Raw genomic sequence first — 7,158 nt, 5'->3', positions numbered from 1 at the left:
CTTGGGATAAGCACTACACTCTTGGGGGAAGAATTTGAAAGTGGGCTACAAGACAGTTTCAGTTGGATAAGGAGAGACTGAATATACAAAGGAAAGGGGCGGGGAAACAGGAACTTCCTAAAGAGTATAGTTTAAATTAAGGATCTGGTACACTAAATGGCAAAGAGGCCATCCCTGGAGGAGAAACAGGTAGGTGCTTAATTGAGTTCACCTTGCCTATGTTCACTATGGACTAATAATTCATGCTAATCTAAGTTGTGAAATAATTAAAGCACTGTCAGTACTCTCTAAATTTTGGCACCCTGAGGCAAAGCCCCAGTCACCTAATACTAGTTATGGCATATAGCTCTGAAGAGATGTAATAATAGTAGAGAGAGTCTTGGCTTTGTAGTTAGAGGACCTGGAGTCAAATACTGGCTCTGTCCTTGCTCCCTGCAAACCCTTGAACAAATCATTCATCTCTCTGGATTTAGCTTCCTTATCTGGAAAAAAATAAAGTTGGACTAGATCAGGTACATGAATTTTAAAAAATAACTTTAATAATTGCATATCAAAACAATTGTTTTCCCTTTATATTTCTTTGTAATTAAAAACATTATTCAAGAAGAAGTCTATAGGCTTTATCAGACTGCAAAAGGGGTCCATGACCCAAAAAGATTAAGAACTCCATTCAAAACCACAACTTTGTACAAAAATTCAACTTGTTTGGGCTCGTCTATTAAATAGCATAATATAAACCTAAGAAAGGTAAACTTTAAAGCAAATATGGAAAAAAGGAGTCTCCCATTTGCCAATGGGATTTTGATCTGAAAGGGACTTTAATACCCTCATTTTATAGAAAAGAAACTGAAATCCAGAGAATGATAATAATAGTTAATATTTACATAGCACTTGCCAAGATCTTTACAATTATTATCTTATTTGATCTTCACAACAATTCTGGGAGAAGTAGGTGTTATTATCATTCCCATTTTACAGAGGAGGAAACTGAAGCAAACAGATTAAATGATTTGTTGAGGATCACTCAGGTAGTTTCTGAGGTAGAATTTGAACTCGGGTTTTCTTGACTCTAGGCCCAAAAACTCTATCCACTGAGCTGTCTGGAATTTCTCAAGATGATATAGGAGGTCACAAATAAGAAATCCAGCTCCTCCATCCCCCTACATCATCTTAACACAGAATGAGAACCTGTTGGATATCATCACAAGACTTCCATTCTCTTGATTAGAAACAGAATTTATATCTGAGACCATCTTCACTCTCATTTAACATATTAAGAAGCTGAGAGACTTTTGTTCAAGGTCACAGAGCTAAGGAGAAGCTAGGTGGCCCAGTGAATAGACTACTAAGTCTGAAGCCAAGAAAACTCATCTCTTCTTCCAACTTCAAATACGGCCTCAGATGCTTACCAGCTCGGTGATACTGGGCAAGTCACTTAACCCTGCTTGCCTCAGTTTGCTCGTATATAAAGTGAATTGGAGAACTCCTCTGGCATTATTGCCAAGAAAATCTCAAAGTGGGTCATGAAGAGTCAGACACAACTTGTCTGATCCAACAATAATAACACGAGTCAGAAAATAGATAAGCTGGATTAGAATCCTTTGTCTTCTGGCTCCCACCCCAATGACTTTTTCTAATACTAAAAATTACTTCTATTTGCAACTCCATACTGCAATTGTGAGCCCTCGATTTCTGCTGGTTCAAGGCATATCTTCCTTTTTCTTCATCTTTATTCCTTTTCTGGTCAACTCTCCCTATTAACCGGGTATTTTAGAAAGTGAGTCATTTAAGAGTTTAAACTTTAATGTTCAAACCTAAAATTTATATTGACAGGCTCTCTTAAAATAGGAACAACTCATAGTGTTCACTTTGACACATCTCTCATATAAGTTGCCATCATTTGCATGGCCACGATCTCAGTATCATCTCTTGTCTGGACTATTGCAAGTCTTCTCTAATCGAAAATCTCTCCCTGCTCCAAACTATCCTTTACATCAGGGGTGGGAAATGTCCAGCCCAGGAGTTGTGAAAGTCCTGAAAAATCATTTAATCTGGTCCTGCCAAGGCAACTGTAGGCAGTGAGTGGAAAGCTAGCTATAATAACCTCCCACTGCTTGAGTTTTTAAGTTGATAATTTTGTATGGCTCAGAAATGATATTATAAATATCCAAATGGCTGTTGGCAAAAAAAAATGTTCCTCATGCCTATTTTACATAGATGCCAAAGTGATTTTCTGAAAGGTCTGACCCTTATCCCTCTCCCTGCTCAATTAACTTATGGTTCCTCCTTAGCTGCAAGATGAGTATGAAGGCTTGTATTTAGCTTTTAAGGCTCCTCATAACCTGATTCCTTCCTACCCTTTTTTGGTCTTCTCACACCTTACTTTTTCTCTAATACATTCTATAGTTCATTTAATACTGATCTGTTTGCAGTTTCTCACATGCAACATTCTATCCATGGGCCTCTGAACAGCTGCTTTTCTTTTAGGTCTTTTTTTTTTGGGGGGGGGGAGGTGGGAAGGGGTGGGTAACCTGACACCTAACATGGTACCTAACATATAGTAAGAACTTAACATCCATTGATAGTAAAAAATTGAACAGTTGGCTAACTAGTTAGACAATAAAAATTATGGGAAGAAAATGTGGAGCAAAAATCCATCATATTTTTACTTGAGTTTAGTGTTTAGTTTTAATTGGATATTGAGAGGCAAAACTTGATAAATGGCTTATTTAGCAGGCAGGAACATCCCATGGAGTTATATTAGAGACTTGGCTAATTCTAATTAGGTTGTAGATATTGCCCACCTGCAATCAATATAAGATCAGCAGAGCAAATGCTGAAGCTAAAGATTGTTAGGCATTCTATGAGCTCTAGGCTTTTCCAAGAGTTCTAGATGTAAAAACAAAATGGTAGCATTAGATTAGATGGGTTATATCTATTCTTATCAATTTATCTCCCTCAAAGTAGACATACTCCTATATTTTTCTCCCTCACCCCTATAAGAATATACTCTTTGAAAGCAAATTTTTTCATTGTATTCCTAACACCTAGAAATAATTGTTTGGCATATAGAATGCACTTGGTAAATGCTTTTTATCCCCTCCTTTCTCAACTCTAATAATCTCATTCACTCATACAGTAAAACTATTCTCTTTAGGCAGAAGAACCTCACATCTATTGATCTATTTATCTATATAGATATCTGCATATAGACCTATACCTATATTTATTGAGTCTCCAGGACCTGATTTCTCAGAGTCCACAGGATATCTGCACTGTTTTCCCACTGAAACCTAAAAGTCCACATCCAAAGCTGAGTATATCATCTACCTCATTAAATCCAGCTCTTTTTCTAGGAACTACACTGTTTCTGTCAGAGGGCAGCAGCATCTATAGTCTCATGTTCAGAACCTAGGTATTCTTCCCTCCCTCCACCCCCGAACACAAATCTGTTATTAAAATCTGATGGATGCTATCTCTGTATTCTCACCATACTCACAGGTCTTTATTACCACCTGTTGGACTATTGCAATAACCTAACAGTTCTTCTCACCTACAGTCCCTTCCCACTCATATTCATCCTTACATCTCTGAGACTCAATCTATAAAAAGAATAAATCTGATCATTTCATTTTCCTATTCAAAAAATCTTGAATGGCTCTTTATTGACCAGGAAGTATATTTCAAACATCTCTGCTTGTTATATATGAGACCATTACAATCTAGCCTCATCCTACAATTTCAGCTTCAACTATTATTCTTTTTTTGTATTCTATGTTCTGATTAAGTTGTACTATTTTGTCCTCTAAACTCACTGTGCCTGCTCTCTCTGAGCTTATGCTAATGCTGTTCCCAATGTCTAGACATTTTAGTCACTTCATCCTCACCATCTGTTTCATTTGTCCATTCTTTAAAGCTTTAAATTACTCAAAAAGCACTTCTTCCAAAATCTTTCCTAAGCTTTCCTACCCCAGGTGGGAAGAACTCTTTCTTCCTATTTGGATCTTATGACGTACTTAGTTTGGGACTAGTATATTTACCATACATTATTTTGTATTATCTTTATTCATATTAACTACTAGAATAGTAAGTTCCAAGATAATAGATGTCTTGACTAAATTTTTTTCTCACCCATTGTCTATTCCAGTGCTCTGTTATATATTTATTTGATAAGTTCATTGATATAAAACTAGGAGGGACATATTTCAGAGGGCATGCCTCACCATTTCAACTTTCCTTTTAATTTTACAAATAATTTATAACCTATGTCTAAATTTGATAGAATACTAAATAGTGGGAACTAAAAAAATCTCAAATACCAAGTAATATTTTATGATGTTCTTTCCTTTATTATATTTTTTCCCTGAGGCAATTGGGGTTAAGTGACTTGCCCAGGATCACACAGCTAGAAAGTGTTAAGTGTCTGAGGTCAGATAAGTCCTCCTAACTTCAAGGTTGGTGCTCTATCCACTGCATCACCTATTTGCCTCCCTTATTACATTTTTTAAAAGCTTCTTTTAAGAATAAAGGTGTCAAAATTCTACATACAATAAGGAAATAAAAGAGCATCTATCTGACACACTACCATCCTCCTTTTGATTCTTCCTCATTTATAATAACTGATTTGAGTAAATCTAGAAGAAGGGTTTGTGAAGCAAATAGCTCTTAGGACCGATTCAGATCACTGTAAAGGAGGAACACATTGGGTAATGAATAGGGCAGGAAAGCAGAAGAATCAAGGGAAATGGCATTTAAGAAAAATGGGCAATAAAATTTGGGAATGAAAATGAAAACAAAAAAGAATTAGTTTCTTTTGTTAGCTGGTCAGGATTTGTGATCCTGGAAAGTAGCATTGTTGCATTTGGAAGCAGAAGACCTGGATATAAATCTTGGTTTTGACACCTAGTACATTGTATAATCTTGGGCAAATATAATTTAACTAAGGCTCTAGGTTTTAGTTTCCTTATCTGTCAAATAAGGGGATAAACTAAGTATCCTACCAAATTCCGTGGCACTAAATCTGTGATCTTGTAGTTACATATAGATGTACCTGATTATTTGTTCACAATCTCACATTTAATTGCTTGGACAGCAGAAATCATCAAAGTCCTGAGTTATTATATTTGGTTTTATACTTATTCTTAAGCACTTGGCTAAAGCTTAACAATCCTTTAAGGCTTTTATTTGATTACTCTAGGAATAAAAGTAGGACCAGAAGAGATAGATTTATGTAGATATGTTTATGGATTAATAAATGGAAGCATGAAGGTAAAGGAAAATAGGAAGTTTCCTGAATTTCCAAGCTCTACAACTAAAAGTTTCCTTTAAAAAAATTCATCTAAAAAATCTTCCACAAAATAAGTGATTGTTTTTAGTATCTGAAATAAAACAAAATGATATGAACTAAAATTACTCTGTATTCATTATGTACCATGATAATATGTAATAGTTGAAAAAATCATTTCAGCTCAAATCTACCTGGGTCAAAAGTCAATATATTAATAAAAATTACATTATTTATATTATAATTAATTTTCATAATTATGTTCTTGCTGTGGTAGCAGTTAACTCTGACAGTATCTGATTCACCATAAACCCAGTGGGCATGCAATGGGATAATCTTAATTGAAAAATGTAGTGTCTAAAACTAAGCTGCAAAATAAGTTTTCTAAAAATGTATTAATTTTGAAGCAAAAGATGTGTCATATATTTTTATTAACTCATAAAAAAATGCAAAGGGTATACAAATTTTGCTCCTTTTTTGAAAAACAGTGAAAAAACAAAATGGTTGTGTATAACAAATATTTGAAAGATAACATCACATTTATCTTGTAAACAGAACCTTAAAGCTTAAGCAATCACACTTTAAAAAAAAAAAAAAAGATTGAAATAGTTGGTAACAAGTTATTGACTTTTTCACCAAAAGGCCAGAGTAATATATTCTTCTTTGGACCAAATGTTCTCTTAATGACGTTTTAATATTACTTTAGTCTTCTGTAAATATGAAAGATTGGTTCAGTTACACTCAGAATATGAAGTTCATTTCTGCCAGACTTGTATAATACTGCCAATCCCAAATTTCATAAGGTCTCATTTCATTGATCTAATTTAGCTTCCTTTCTAAGAATATGAAATGGATAGTATATGGTACTGAATATATCTTAGAATAAGTTAAGCATTTAAACACACAAAATGGCAATAACTTTGCACTATTCTTTCTACCAACTAAATTCAAAAGGTTCAACCTAATCTTAATACATCCAAAAAATGTATCAAGATTAAGAGATACAGTTATGGTGAAAATTCAAACAAATCTTTGAAACCACATACTCTAGAACACTTAAATATATACAAACTGTGCTGTAAGAATCATGCTTGTATACCACAGGTGACCAAAACAAATTGAAATTCAAAAGTTTACAAAGTGAAAATAAGCAGTGGTTTTGCAGAGTCTAGTTTTAGCATTTTTCCTGTTCTCCAGGAAGGCCTCAGTCAAGTATACTGTTGCACAACATATATACACATACAATACTCATAAAACATAACCACAAATTAAATATTATCAAAATGCTTTTAAATAAAATGCAACACCAGTAAGTGCACAGAACACAATGCAGAATACTGTCAATTACAGTGACCAGAAAGAACAAGGTGAATCATCTGTTTTAGAACCAAAAATAAGAAATGCAATGTTTTCCTTAACCATTATTAAGCAAAATTTACCCATTTCCTACCTGGATAACCAAACTGTAAACATCTACCACTGCTCCGTGAGCACATCTTTTGGGTGTCTATATTCTCCATGTGTAGAATTTAAAACTTAAATAACTACCAAGTTGGGAGTGCTTTTTGGGGGGAGGGGAAGAAAAAGTAGGCAGGAAAAAAATGATGATTGCTTCCCAAAAGTAGTTTACAGAAAGTGCACTTTAAAATAGTAATTTTTTTTTCCCATCCTTTTCTAGGATGTGTTTTGCTACAAATCAGGAACCCAAAAGGGGTATTTTATATGTCAACACTTTATGCTCCGAGATCGTTTTCTAAAGCAAAATAGGAAGCCACTCTAGAATAGAAAAAGACCATTCCGCTCACCTAATAGTCTCCAAGTCATTTTCCTAAACCCACATTCTGGCTTTTAAAATTATTCAGGAATTAAGTTCA

Source organism: Sminthopsis crassicaudata, chromosome 2, assembly GCF_048593235.1.
Source record: "Sminthopsis crassicaudata isolate SCR6 chromosome 2, ASM4859323v1, whole genome shotgun sequence".
Lineage (NCBI taxonomy): Eukaryota > Metazoa > Chordata > Mammalia > Dasyuromorphia > Dasyuridae > Sminthopsis > Sminthopsis crassicaudata.
This window is presented reverse-complemented; position numbering follows the sequence as displayed.